Source organism: Eleutherodactylus coqui, chromosome 1 (genome assembly GCF_035609145.1).
Source record: "Eleutherodactylus coqui strain aEleCoq1 chromosome 1, aEleCoq1.hap1, whole genome shotgun sequence".
NCBI lineage: Eukaryota > Metazoa > Chordata > Amphibia > Anura > Eleutherodactylidae > Eleutherodactylus > Eleutherodactylus coqui.
Genome location: NC_089837.1, coordinates 263,195,699 through 263,211,141, shown reverse-complemented (window position 1 = coordinate 263,211,141; position 15,443 = coordinate 263,195,699).

The following is a 15,443-nucleotide window of genomic DNA, read 5'->3' as shown; positions in this document are numbered from 1 at the left end:
GAGGCTGGGAGGAAGGAGGAGCAGCAGCGAGAGGATTCAGAGTTGCAGCAGTGGACGGCGTAGAAGACAGGTTGCTAGAGACATTGCTGGATGCACTTTCTGCCATCCACGACAGGACCTGCTCACACTGCTCATTTTGTAATAAAGGTCTACGACGTGGACCCAAAAATTGTGATATGAAGCTGGGGACCCCAGAAACTTTCCTCTCTCCTACTCCCACAGCAGCCGGCTGTGATTCACCTGGACCAGGAACTCGGCCTATACCCACACCCTCACTTGGAACTCTGCATCCTCGCCCGCGTCCACGTCCATGTCCTCTAGCCCTACCCCTACCCCTCAGCATGGTGGATTACGAGCAGACACAGAGCGGTGTAAAAAATGTTTAAATTCTTATTGGCGTGCAGTTGGACTGAGACAGCGCTTATGTAACGCAAACAGTAGCCAGGAAAAAAATTATTCAGAAGACTGCAAGCACGCCTAGCTGTGCAATATGCAATACTGATACTCCTGAGCTCACACCAGCCACGCAGTGAAATGCAGAGTCACAGCTAGCCGTAATGATTTTCCTTTTTTTTTTGGTAATTTTTGTGCAATGCAATGCAATGCAGGCTAGATTGCGCCAATGTGAGTTTCGCTGTATGGGGGTCTATCACCGTGTGTTCAGTTTACAGCAGACACACAGCGGTGTAAAAAATTTTTGAATTCTTATTGGCGTGCAGTTGGAGTGAGACAGCGCAAACTGCAGCCAGGAAAAAAATTATTTGGAAGACTGCAAGCACGCCTAGCTGTGCAATAATGAGATAATAATGTGCCTAGCTGTGCAATAATAATTCACAGAGGCAGAGGGATACAAAGGAAAGGCTTTTTCAACAAATATTCACTGGGTATATCCCTTAAAATATAACTTTTATTGACAAATATATATAAAATGTTTGGGCCTCACAAAAAACAGACAAAACAAAACAAAACAGAAACAGAGCAGGAGATAGAACCCTGGAAAAGAACCGAGAAAAAATCCACGAAGCTGATCCCTCCAAGGTAGTACGGGAGTGTACTGATGGATAAGACACTACCGACTCATCCACGAAGCTGATCCCTCCAAGGTAGTACGGGAGTGTACTGATGGATAAGACACTACCGACTTAGGGGCTCGCCACCATTAGAAGCTGACTGTAAACCACCCACTTGGTGGAATTTTTTTCCACTTCCATCTTTTCTTTAAGGGTAGACCTCGATATGGTCCTCTAAATAGATTTTAATTGATTTTGGAGCGGTTGATATAGTGAGTCGGTAGTGTCTTATCCATCAGCACACTCCCGTACTACCTTGGAGGGATCAGCTTCGTGGATTTTTTCTCGGTTCTTTTCCAGGGTTCTATCTCCTGCTCTGTTTCTGTTTTGTTTTTTGTCTGTTTTTTGTGAGGCCCAAACATTTTATATATATTTGTCAATAAAAGTTATATTTTAAGGGATATACCCAGTGAATAGCTGTGCAATAATGAGTACAACTACCAGCAGCCACGGAGTTAAATGCAGACGGTCACAGATAGCCCTAAACAGGTGCTTTTTTCGGGTACTTGTTGACAGGATTCTACAGTAGCACTGTCCCTGCCTCACCAATACTGCCCCTATACTCTATGGAATTGGCTGCAGACTGAGAGCGCAATAGTCTGCAGAGCCCAAGATTAAAGAAAAAATTTGGTGCAAAGCTGCTCCTAGCAGCAACAAATAAAAATTCACACGGTAAGATGTGGCCCTAAGAAGGAGCGTTGGGGTTCTTCTAGACAGGATTCCACACTATCCCTGTCCCTGCCTCACCAATACTTCCACTATACTCTGTAGCATTGGTTGCAGACTGAGAGCGCAATAGTCTGCAGAGCCCAAAATGAAAGAAAAAATTTGGTGCAAAGCTACTCCTAGCAGCAACAACTGTAATTCACACGGTAAGATGTGGCCCTAAAAAGCACCGTTGGGGTTCTTCTACACTACCCACTGTCCCTGCCTGACCAATACTGCCCCTATACTACGTAGTACAGACTGCAGCCTGAGAACGCTATAGCCTGCATATCCGATATAACAAAAAAAAATTATTGTGCAAAACTGCTCTCAGCACCCACAACAGTAGAGCACTAGGTGAGCTGTGGCCCTAAGTAGGACAGTTGGGGTTCTTGCAGACGCTAACACTCTCCCTATAGCAGCAGCAGCACTGTCCATAATCTCTGCCAGCGTGTGTCTGAGGCAAGCAGCGGGCGGGAAAGACTTAAATACTCGGCGGTCACCTGATCTCACCAGCCACTCACTGCAGGGGGGTGGGATAGGGCTGGAACCTGACTGGAGGAAGTTGTAATGCCTTCCCTGCATGTCTATTGGCCAAAAAATGGCGCTAACATTTCAGGGAAGTAAATGTTATTGACTCAAGTACCTCGTGGTGCTCGTCACGAGTAACGAGCCTCTCGAACACCCTAATACTCGAATGAGTATCAAGCTCGGACGAGTATGCTCGCTCATCTCTAGTCAAGACCAAACGCAAATCATTGAAGACCCCTAGACCCCTTCTAGGACTACTCTACCTAGAATGTTTGCATTGCAGTCTTGAACAGACCCCAACAAACTCACAAACTCCACCGGAAGCAGAGGCCACCTTACCAAGATGACAATAGAAGCGGACTATGGACACTAGCCGTATTCAAATGACCAGTCCTCCTTTCTGGATGAGATAAAGGCGATCTGAACTCTCAGCACCCATGAGGTAATTTTGGGAGCAAATCCAAGATTTAGCTCTGAGAACAGAGGAGTTAGAAAAAGACTGACGACATAGTTGACACTATTAAAGCAGACTGCAGCTATATAGCAGATCTGGAAGATAAAATAGAGCTATTAGAGACAAAATATGAGGAATTAGAGTACAGGTCTTGTCACTCCAATATATATATTAGAAGCTTACTGGAGTCCATCACGGCTCTAAAAGAAATGGCAATCAATCTATTCTCGGCCATTCTGCTGCAAATTGATCAAGCATCCTTGAGGATTGAATGGATACATAGGGCACTGGCTCACCCACCTAACCCAGACCTTTCAAGAGATGTGGTCCTCAAACTACACTATTATGAGATCAGGCATCAGCTGTTGTCAGCTGCCAGAAATCTTTCAGCGTTGCTGGACTGCCCAACTCCATCTAGCTGTTCGCAGATGTAGTCCAATCGACCTTGGCTAAGTGGAGAACCTTCCAGTCGATTACACAGGCTCTGGCTTCAGCCAATGTGAGGTATAAATGGGGATTTACCTTGGCTCTCCACTTTTAGCATCATAGAAGTGTGAGGGTATATGTATATATTGCCATATGTTTTTTATGCTTTCATACCTGTATGCAAGTTCTATTCAATTCTAAAATGAGAAAAACTTAATCTGTCGCCTTACATCAGATATTCCAAAGGCGTTGCAAGGCAAAGACAAAATGTATCTTGAACACCGCAAGGAAGAACCGGACACGAAGGCCGTGTGCTTGGCTGTTTTCCCAGAAGCGCCGTATCTAGATAACGACTGTTCAACTACGTATATAACTATCAGTGCCTCAGCCGGAAATCCGGGCTTCACATATATGGTTATGCGGTGAATTTGAGCCAATGAGACCATTACTCATTCCTAGTGACGTGACCAAAAAGTATAAGATCCCATGTAATCTGTAATAAAGTGCGCAGTTATGTCCCCGTGTGAGGAACTATACCAGACCTCCGTGTGTGGTGTCTCTTCTTTACCGCTGTCAGCGGGGCATTGGGGTGGGCGTGATTGGTGCTGTACGCAGAAATTTCCCTGACAGAAGGGCATACACTGTCAAGTCCATAAAGGAGGCATTTGGTGTCCTTGAGAGAGCGCAAATCCAGGTGGACAGGACACAGGGAGCCAGTCCTTTACATCCTCGCCCTAGAAGGGCATCAGGCATGCCCTGGTCCCCGCAGGATTCAACCAGGCCCTTCCCCCAAGATTCTAGAGCAGGACATTCAAGTTCCTCACGAGAGACGTTGATTAATAGCTTATCTCTTAAATAAGTCTGGTTCTGTGAGTAACTGAGGAGGAGGAGGGTAAAAGAGTCGTTAAGGTTCTTATACTCTAGGTTGAAATATAGAGTTGCCATTATTAGAGTATTGGAGAAGATTCAGATCCCATAGACTAGTCCACGAGGACTGATTGACTTATGGGTATTGATTAGAGATGAGCGAGCACCAAAATGCTCGAGAGCTTGTTTCAAGTAACGAACCCCATTGAAGTCAATGGGAGACTCGAGCTTTTTTCAAGGTAACCCATGCTCTGCATAGAGGAGGGTGTGTGATTCACCTGAAAACATCAGAAAGTGATGGAAACACCACAGAAACGGATAGAGAACAGCAGGGGCAGCATGCATGGATGCATCTGAGGCTCCCAGGTCGCACTATTAAGCCAAATTGTGGGCAAGAGCCTGGTGGTTTCCCCCCCTAACAATTTAGTTGGGCCAGACCATAATCAGCAAGGCACACGTGCTGGCACATCTTAGCTAAGCACCACACTAGGTGCAACGAAAGCCAATCACTGCCTGCGGGTGACACCACTGCCTCTTCTCCTGTGTTACATGTTGGCATTGCTGTCCAATCCCCCCAGGATGCAGGCACGAGCCCGCGTCCACAGCGTACTGAAAAGTTTTCCCAGTGCAGCGTCCAGCTGTCTCCATCCCTGATGGGGTAAGGCACACCCCTTCGCCTGCTCAGTAGGCCACAGCATACTGAAATTTTTCGCAGTACAGCGTCCAGCTGTCCCCATCCCAGACGGGGTAAGGCGCACCCCTTCGCCTACTTAATAGGCCACATCGTACTGACATTTTTCACGTACGCCGTATGAACCTTTTAAAATTGTGCTTCATAGCTGACAAATCGCAGACAAATTAATGTATGATTGTAAGTGCCATTCCATGCCACCCCAGTCGCAGCATTTCAAAAGCCACAAACACCAGCATAGGGGGGACTTAGAGGCCAGTACTTCTACATTTTTAATGAAGAAAACAACCCATTTTAAAAAGACAAATTTTTTTTTACCAAGATTTCAGGTGAGAACCTGAAAGATTCTTTGAGCGAGAGTGCAGGGTATTTGTTTACCAAGAGTGTAGGTGGACCCCTGAAAGATTTGTTTACCAAGAGTATATGCGAACCCCTGAAACAATTGCTTTACCAAGAGTTTAGGCGAACCCCTGAAAGATTTGTATACCAAGAGTATAGGTTTACCCCTGAAAGATTTGTTTACCCAGAGTGCAGGTGAACCCCTGAAATCTTTTTTTTAACATAGAGCTCGTACTTGCTTAATGGGATCCAGGTGGCTGTCCACCGACAGGCAAGCTACCGCCTGTCCCAGCCCCTGCCTCTCCCTGAGGGGCTTTTTAACCAGTGCCCTAGGGAAAGACAGCATGTACTATGAAGAAATTAGGGTGGCCAAACCAGGACAATTCATTCTGTCAGATAGCTGGACACTGCGTTGGAATACATTTGTGGACTCTGTGGGCATATGAAGCTGGAACCAGCAAATTTGCTGAACTCTAGTGGTGAACCCCTTCAAAATTGGGGGCGAGAACCTGGAGGCGGGGCTTAGAGAAGATTGTTTTGACAGAGCGTGAAGGCGGCCCTCCGAAATAAATAGTTTTCACAGAGCCCTTTTGGCCCTCTGAAGAATTGGCTGTTCAGCGTGCTGACATGCTGGTTTAGGAGGAGGAGAAAGATCAGAGAAGGATAGACCAATCTACTTCTACCCTTTCCACTGGTGGAGAAGAGGAGTCTAGGCAAATCCAGGCTTTGTTCATCTTAATAAGTGTAAACCTGTCGGCGCTGTCAGTTGACAGGTGGGTACGCTTATCCATGATCATCCCCCCAGCAGCGCTAAACACCCTCTCTGATAACACGCTAGTGGCAGGGCAGGCCAGCACCCCCAAGGTGTACAACGCAAGTTCGTGCCACGTGTCCAGCTTTGACAGCCAATAGTTGTATGGAGCAGAGGGATCACGGAGGATGTTGGTACAGTCGGCTATGTACTCCCTCACCATCTTTTTACACTGTTCCCTCCTACTCAGCCTAGACTGGGGAGTGGTGACACAGTCTGGCTGGGGCGCCATAAAACTGGCAAAGGCCTTGGAGAGTGTTCCGCTGCCTGCGCTGAACATGCTGCCTGTTCCCCTCATCTCCCCTGCTAGTTGGCCCACTGAACTACGTCCTCTACCTCTAGCATTTTCAGATGGGAACTTTAGTATCAGCTTTTCCCCCAGGGCCTTGTGGTATTGAATCACTCTCGTACTCCTTTCCTCTTCAGGAATGAGAGTGGAAAGGTTATCCTTATACCATGGGTTGAGAAGCGTTAACACCCAGTAATCTGTGTTGGCCAGAATGCGTCTGACGCGAGGGCCACGGGAAAGGCTGCTTAACATGAAGTCAGCCATGTGTGCCAGAGTCCCAGTACACAACACATCGCTGCCCTCACTAGGAGGATGACTCTCAGTCTCCTCCTCCTCTTCAGTCCATACACGCTGAACAGATGTGAAAGGAAGTAGCATTGGCATCCTTTGCAGTGTGGGCAGCAATCTCTTTCCCCTCCTCAGGCTCCTCCTCAAATACGCGCTAAGAAACAGACCTGAGGGTGGTCTGGCTATCAAGCTAGGTATTGTCATCCTCCATCTCCTGTTCTATCCACAAAGCATCAGCCTTAATGCTTAGCAGTGACCTTCACAGCAGGCAATGCAGCGGGATGGTTACGCTGATAAAGGCCACATTGCCGCTCACCATTTGTGTTGACTCTTCAAAGTTTCCTAACACCTGACACATGTCAGACATCCATGCCCACTCCTCTGTGAAGAACTGCGAAGGCTGACTACCACTCTGACGGCCATGTTGCAACTGGTGTTAAACAATGGCTCTACGCTGCTCTTAAACCCTAGCCAACATGTGCAAAGTTGAATCCACTGGCTGCTGGAAGCAATGTTGCAGTGTCCTGAGGGTGGCAGCATCTGTGGTGGACTTTCTGAAATGTGCGCACATGCGACGCACCTTGCTGAGCAGCTCAGAGAAATTGGGGTAGTTCTTAAGAAAGCGCTGAACCACCAGACTGAACACGTGGGCCAAGCATGGCACGTGTGTTAGTCTGCCAAGCTGCAGAGCCACCACCAGGTTACGCCCATTGTCACACATGACCATGCCTGGTTGGAGGTTCAGCGCAGAAAGCCACAGATCTATCTGCTCCGTCAAACCCTGTAACAGCTCTTGGGCAGTGTGCCTCTTGCCACCTAAGTTCAGGAGTTTCAGCACGGCCTGTCGACGCTTCCCCACGGCAGTGCTGCAGCACCTCGAGCTACCGACTGAAGGTAATGTGCTCACAGATGGTAATTGAGAGGTGGAGGAGGAGGAAGAGGGGGGGGGGTTGAAGGAGGTGGCATAATAAGCACGTGAGTGGACCCAGGGTCAGACTCGGTCCCAGCCTCCACCAGGTTAACCCAATATGCCGTTAGGGAGATGTAGTGTCCCTGCCCGCCAGCACTTGTCCACGTGTTGGTGGTTAAGTGGATCTTCCCAGCAACTGCGTTGGTGAGGGCGAGGTTGATATTCCGTGACATGTGCTGGTGTAGGGCGGGGATGGCACAGTGGGAAAAATAGTGGCGACTGGGGACCGAGTAGCAATGGACGGCCGCCAAAGCCTTGAGGTTGCCGAAAGCCTCAGTTTCTACCAGCCTATATGGCAACATCTCCAGGCTCAGCAGTTTGGAGATTTGCACATTTAGCGATTGTGCATGCGGGTATGTGGCTGCATATTTGCACTTGCGCTCTAATGTTTGTGTTATGGACAGCTGAATGCTGAGCTGGGACACATTGGTGGAGGCAGTGGAGGACCGTGCAGATGAAGGGGTGGGTGCAGGGCAGGAGACGCTCGTGCCTGCATCTTGGGAGGGGGATTGCATCTCAGTGCCAGCATGTGACACAGAGGAAGAGGCAGTGGTGTGACCCGCAGGCCTTCCTTCCACCTCGTCGGGAGCTTATCTATCATATGCCTGCGCATGCTGGTTGTAGTCAGGCTGGTAGTAGTGGCTCCCCTGCTGATCTTGGTGCAGCACAGGTTTCACACCACTGTTCGTCGGTCGTCTGTGGTCGCATTAAAAAACCTCCAGACCTCCGAACACCTAGCCCTCTGCATGGGAACTTGCCGCGAGGAGGTGCTTTGGGGAACAGTTGGGGGATTACTTGCTCTGGCCCTGCTTCTCCCTATGGCCACCCCACTGCCTCTTCCAACCTGTTATGGTGCTGCACTTGCCTCCCCCTCTGAAGCACTGTCTTCAGTTGGCTTACCAACCCAGATTGGGTTAGTCACCTCATCATCCACCAGCTCTTCCTCTAAATCCTCAGTCTGCTCCTCCCTCAGACTTACGGCCCTAACAACATCCTCACTGACAGACAACTGTGTCTCATCATCATCATCATCATCATCATCAAGAAATACCTCTTGAGACACTGCTTGTAAGTGCCCACCCTCATCACCCTGAGACTGTGAAAGGTCCAAATTTTTGGCATTGGTCACGACAAGCACCTCAGGTGGCTCAAGAACCATTTTTTCTGACTGAGGGAAGGGACCTGAGAACAGTTCCTTGGAGTATGCCTGTTCTGAATCTCTCCTTTTCCTGGAGTGATCAGGCTATGAGGAAGGAGGAGCAGCGTCAGAATTCACCGGTCCAGTCCCTTGGTTAGCGTGATGGGACTGCGTGGAAGACTGGGTGGTGGATAAATTACTGGACACATTATCCGCTATCCACGACATCACCTGATCGCACTGTTGTGCTTTTAATAAGGGTCTATCACGCGGACCTGCAAACTATGAGATGAAGCTAGGGAGCTTAGATATGCGGCATTCTACTTCTCCCTCAGCAACAGGCACTGTTTCACCCCGCCGAGGACTTCGGCCTCTGACCACACCCTCATTCGGACGCCCACGTCCACGTCCTTGCCCTCGACCCTTACCCTTAGTCTTCAACATCTATACAGTATACTGCTAGTGATGTACACAGACTATATAGGAACTAACAAAACTCCTCTCATTTTTCATTTTTTTATTTGTTTTTGTACAAGACTGCCCTCACTAGGAGGATGACTCTCAGTCTCCTCCTCCTCTTCAGTCCATACACGATGAACAGATGTGAAAGGAAGTAGCATTGGCATCCTTTGCAGTGTGGGCAGCAATCTGTTTCCCCTCCTCAGGCTCCTCCTCAAATACGCGCTAAGAAACAGACCTGAGGGTGGTCTGACTATCAAGCTAGGTATTGTCATCCTCCATCTCCTGTTCTATCCACAAAGCATCAGCCTTAATGCTTAGCAGTGACCTTCACAGCAGGCAATGCAGCGGGATGGTTACGCTGATAAAGGCCACATTGCCGCTCACCATTTCTGTTGACTCCTCAAAGTTTCCTAACACCTGACACATGTCAGACATCCATGCCCACTCCTCTGTGAAGAACTGCGAAGGCTGACTACCACTCTGACGGCCATGTTGCAACTGGTGTTCAACAATGGCTCTACGCTGCTCTTAAACCCTAGCCAACATGTGCAAAGTTGAATCCACTGGCTGCTGGAAGCAATGTTGCAGTGTCCTGAGGGTGGCAGCATCTGTGGTGGACTTTCTGAAATGTGCGCACATGCGACGCACCTTGCTGAGCAGCTCAGAGAAATTGGGGTAGTTCTTAAGAAAGCGCATAGCATTTTGACGCAGTGCATTATACAGCATGATCAAGACTAGAGGTAAGGGTCAAGGACGTGGGCGTCCAAATGAGGGTGTGGGCAGAGGCCGAGGTCCTGGGTGGGGTGAAACAGTGCCTGCTGCTGAGGGAGAAGTAGAATGCTGCATATCTATGCTCTGTAGCTTCATCTCACAGTTTGTAGATCCGCGTGGTACACCATTATTAAAACCACAACAGTGCGACTAGGTGATGATGTGGATAGCGGATAACGCTTCCAGTAATTTATCCACCACCTAGTCTTCTATGCAATCCACTCACGCTAGCCAAGGGACTGGACCTGTAAATCCTCACGCTGATCCTCCTTCCTTCCACGCATACTCACAGGAACTGTTCTCAGGTCCCTTCCCTGAGTCGCAAACAATGGTTCATGAGCCACCTGAGGAACTTGTCGTGACAGATGCCCAAAATTTGGATCTTTCACAGTCTCAGGGTGATGAGGGTGGGGACTTACAAGTAGTGTCTCAAGAGGTATTTTTTGATCATGATGATGAGACACAGTTGTCTGTCAGTGAGGATGTTGTTAGGGCAGTAAGTCTGAGGGAGGAGCAGAGTGAGGATTCAGAGCAAGAGATGGTGAATGATTAGGTTACTGACCCGACCTGGGTTGGTAAGCCTACTGAAGACAGCGCTTCAGAGGGGGAGGCAAGTGTAGGACCAGAACAGGTTGGAAGAGGCAGTGAGGTGGCCAGAGGGAGAAGAAGGGCCAGAGCAAGTAATCCCCCAACTGTTCCCCACAGCACCTCCTCACGCAAGCTACCGTGCAGAGGAGGTGTTCCACCTAGTGTGGTGCTTAGCTAAGATGGGCCAGCGCGTGTGCCTTGCTGAATATGGTCTGGTACAACTAAATTGTTAGGGGGGTGACCACCACGCTTTTGCCCACAATTTGGCTTAAAGGGGTTGTCCCGCGCCGAAACGTTTTTGTTTTTTTTTCAATAGGCCCCCCGTTCGGCGCGAGACAAACCCAATGCATGCGTTTAAAAAAAAAAACGTTTAGTACTTACTCGAATCCCCGCGCTGCGGCGACTTCTTCCTTACCTTAGCAAGATGGCCGCCGGGATCTTCACCTACGATGCACCGCGGGTCTTCTCCCATGGTGCACCGTGGGCTCTGTGCGGTCCATTGCCGATTCCAGCCTCCTGATTGGCTGGAATCGGCACACGTGACGGGGGGGGGGAGCTATGAGGACCAGCTCTCCGGCACGAGCGGCCCCATTCACCAGGGAGAAGACCGGACTGTGCAAGCGCGTCTAATCGGGCGCTTAGACGCTGAAATTAGACAGCACCATGGAGACGAGGACGCTAGCAACGGAACAGGTAAGTGAATAACTTCTGTATGGCTCATAATTAATGCACGATGTACATTACAAAGTGCATTAATATGGCCATACAGAAGTGTATAACCCCACTTGCTTTCGCGGGACAACCCCTTTAATAGTGCAACCTGGGAGCCTCAGATGCATCCACTCATGCTGCCCCTGCTGTTTCCTATCCATTTCTGTGGTGTTTCCATCACTTTCTGATATTTGCAGGTGAATCACACACCCTCTCCTATGCAGAGCATAGGTCACCTTGAAAAATGCTCGAGTCTCCCACTGATTTCAATGGGGTTCGTTACTCGAAACGAGCTCTCGAGCATTACAAAAAGCTCATCTTGAGTATCGAGCACCCGAGCATTTAGGTGCTTGCTCATCTCTAACTCTGACTTCAAATCGGTAATACTACAAGTAAAGTATTGATGGCTCTTGTTCATGACGCCAGTTTCCTGCAGCATCCAGAAACCCTGCTAGTTATTGTGTTTGGTGACTTAGGACATACAATGCAGAGCCAGGGAACTTGTGAAAACAGAAATTAGAAATTTACTGAACATTTAGTAACAGATTACAGCCAATCTACCACAAATCACACTAACTCTTTGGTACGTAACTGTCAACAGCCTAATCAGAATGGTTTGATCTGGGAGACTGCTGCTTCTCTCTTGCCAGATTACTGGCCTATGACTTCTCACAATAATGCTTGTACCTTATTTAAATCTTGGGGTCCACTTTGGGTTCAGTCCAGGCATGCTCTTTGTTTCTATACACAGACAGACTGGGGCTCTTTTTAGGACTGGCAATAATCCTGTAGTTTTCAAGTGCTGTACACACTGAATCAGCAGAGTAGGAACAGATCAATCACTTCACACTCTGCTCGGCACCTACTCCACACACTCTCTACTCTCTGTCTGGCTGACTCACTCACTGCCTAACTCACTGTGTAATTACCCTCCAACAGGAGATTCAGGGCCTTATATGAAATTCCCTTCCATAAGTTTCTAGCATATTCCAGCTCAACCCCCTCTCAGCCAGTCAGGGCTCAAACACCACAGAGTGACTGACCAACAGAAAGAGATCTTTTCAGTTGCTAAGGCCAGGCAGAGATACAGGAGATACAGACATTTGATTAATTACAGTACAATAAAATGCATATAGTGACACAGTCTCCATTAATAGATGTTAATATTATCCAGTAGTGTCAGTACAAATAGCGTCACTACAAATGTGGTTGCAAATGGATCTGGATAAGTTGGGTGCTTGGGCATAAAAGTGGCTAATGAGGTTTAACACTGATAAATGTAAAGCTATGCACATGGGTAGAGAAAATACATGTCACCATTACACACTAAATTGGAAACCACTAGAAAAACTAACATGGAAAAGGACTTTAGTGAACTACAAACTTAACTGGAGCAACAAGAGTCAGGCAGCTGCTACAAAGGCATATAGGATCATGGGGTGCATCAAAATAGGTATTGGGGCACATGATGAGAACATTGTTCTTTCTCTTTACAAATGACTGGTCGACCACAAATGGAATCTTATGTACATTTTTGGGCACCAATAGTCAAGAAGGACATATTAATGGAATGGTGGGACTACAATAACCAGAGAGGTTATAAAAATGGGTGTTATTTACTTTAGAAAAGAGTCAGATAAGGGGTGACCTAATAACTATGAATAAATATATAAGGGGTCAATACAGAGGTTTATTCATACCCAGGACTGTGACTGTAACAGTGAGGCATCCTCTATGTCTAAAGGAAGGACATTTTCTACATTAACGTAGAAGGGGGTTCTTTACTGTAAGAGCAGTGAGACTATGGAACTCTCTGCCTGAGGACATGGGGATGGTGAACTCACTAAAAAAGTTTAAGAGGGGCTTGGATACTTTTCTGAAATTCTATATAGTTTGATCTTGCATGCATGCCTCCTTTCATCTGCTACTTCTTTTTAACCTACCAAATGTTCAATAGAAAGAATTAGAGGACAGATAAACTGGAGGATCAGATAATGAAAGATTTCTTTGTAGTTTGTCATCACTGAGATACATAGATCTGCATAGGAGCCTAGACACAAAACATTAATTATATTAAGGTGTTGTGGTTGGCACACATTTATGTGGTCTTATGACATAATGATAGCATAGGCTCAGAAGCCATCACTGTGGAATACGACTCATTTCCATCTGTGTCATATAATGGGTTACACCTGTTAGTCTTTACAGTATATTTTCTAAATTATAGCATCAAATGTCTGTTACCTCTCTAACACAAATTTTTAACACCTTCCCAGCATCCACTGTACATCTATGGCGGATGTTTGGTGTCATTGTATTCAATAGGCTTAGGAGTTGAGCCTGCTCTATGTATGACAGCTGTTGGCTGTCTATGACAGCAGACACCTGGTTGCAACTGTCGCATCCAAGATAGTGCCAATTACAGCAGTTAACCCTTTAGGTGTCACTTCCAATTCTAACAAGAGCTGTCAGACAGAGGGGGGTTCCCTCTGTCTCCCTAATAGCTCAACCACATTTGTGGGTGGCTGTTAAATCATCATGACAGCCCAGGTCCTTTGAAGGCCCCCAGGTTTGCCATGTATTTCTGCCTGTAGCAGGGCTTAGTAAAATGCCTGCTGAAATATTATGTAATATGTAATATTGATGTATTGCAGTATATTGTATAGGTGATCAAATGATCACTAGTTCTAGTTGCCTATGGGGACTCAAAAAGAAAAAAGATTAAGAAGTTTTTTTATTTATTTGTAAATTTAAGGAATATTAAAAGTTTAAAAACTAGAGATGAGCGAACGTACTCGTCCGAGCTTGATACTCGTTCGAGTATTAGCGTGTTCGAGATGCTCGTTACTCGTAACGAGTACCACGCGATGTTCGGTTTACTTTCAATTTCATCTCTGAGACCTTAGCGCGCTTTTCTGGCCAATTGAAAGACAGGAAAGGCATTACAACTTCCCCCTGCGACGTTCAAGCCCTATACCACCCCCCTGCAGTGAGTGGCTGGCGAGATCAGGTGTCACCCGAGTATAAAAATCGGCCCCTCCCGCGGCTCGCCACAGATGCGTTCTGACATAGCTGAGGGAAAGTGCTATCGTGTTGGAGCTGCTATAGGGAGAGTGTTAGGAGTTATTGTAGGCTTCAAGAACCCCAACGGTCCTTCTTAGGGCCACATCTAACTGTGTGCAGTACTGTGGAGGCTGCTTTTAGCAGTGTTGCACTTTTTTTTTTTTTGGTATATCGGCCGTGCAGAGCATTGCGCCCTGCAGTAATACTCCAGGGACAGAAGTGCTTAGGCAGGAGAGCGTTAGGAGTATTTTAGGCTTCAAGAACCCCAACGGTCCTTCTTAGGGCCACATCTAACCGTGTGCAGTACTGTGGAGGCTGCTTTTTGCAGTGTTGCACTTTTTTTTTTTTTGGTATATCGGCCGTGCAGAGCATTGCGCCCTGCAGTAATACTCCAGGGACAGAAGTGCGTAGGCAGGGACAGAAGACATATTAATATTATTGATTGAATATAGGCAGTGGGCCTTTGCTAAAAAAATTTTGGCAAAAAATCTATTTGGCCTGCCTGTCACTGTGCTCAGTGTTCTGGGTCTGTGTGTGCTGGGTGTAGTAGTTCTACAAAATCATACGCAGCCAGCTAAGTGTTACAGCAGGCTTGCGCCAAATTATTTCCTAGTTCTGTCTGGGCTCTGAAATCACCGCTGTGTTGCAGTTCACAGTGCAACACTCTGCAGTTCTGTGACATACTCCAGGGACAGAAATGCGTAGGGAGGGACAGAAGACATATTATTGAATGAATATAGGCAGTGGGCCTTTGCTAAAAAATTTGTGGGAAAAAAACTATTTGGCCTGCCTGTCACTGTGCTCAGTGTTCTGGGTCTGTGTGTGCTGGGTGGAGTAGTTCTACAAAATCATACGCAGCCAGCTAAATGTTACAGCAGGCTTGCGCCAAATTATTTCCTGGCGTTCCGTAAGCGAAGTCAGCCTCCAACCACAGGCCAATAAGCGGCACATTTAATTACAGCGTTCTGTTTCTGCATTACTGGTAATACAGCATGCTGAGGGGTAGGGGTAGGCCTAGAGGACGTGGGCGCGGCCAAGGACGCGGAGGCCCAAGTCCGGGTGTGGGCACAGGCCGAGCTCCTGATCCAGGTGTATCGCAGCCGACTGCTGCGGGATTAGGAGAGAGGCATGTTTCTGGCGTCCCCACATTCATAGCACATTTAATGGGTCCACGCGGTAGACCTTTATTAGAAAATGAGCAGTGTGAGCAGGTCCCGGGGTCCGGGGGATGAGGCTGGGGACTTCCAGCAACTCTCTCAAGACCTTTCA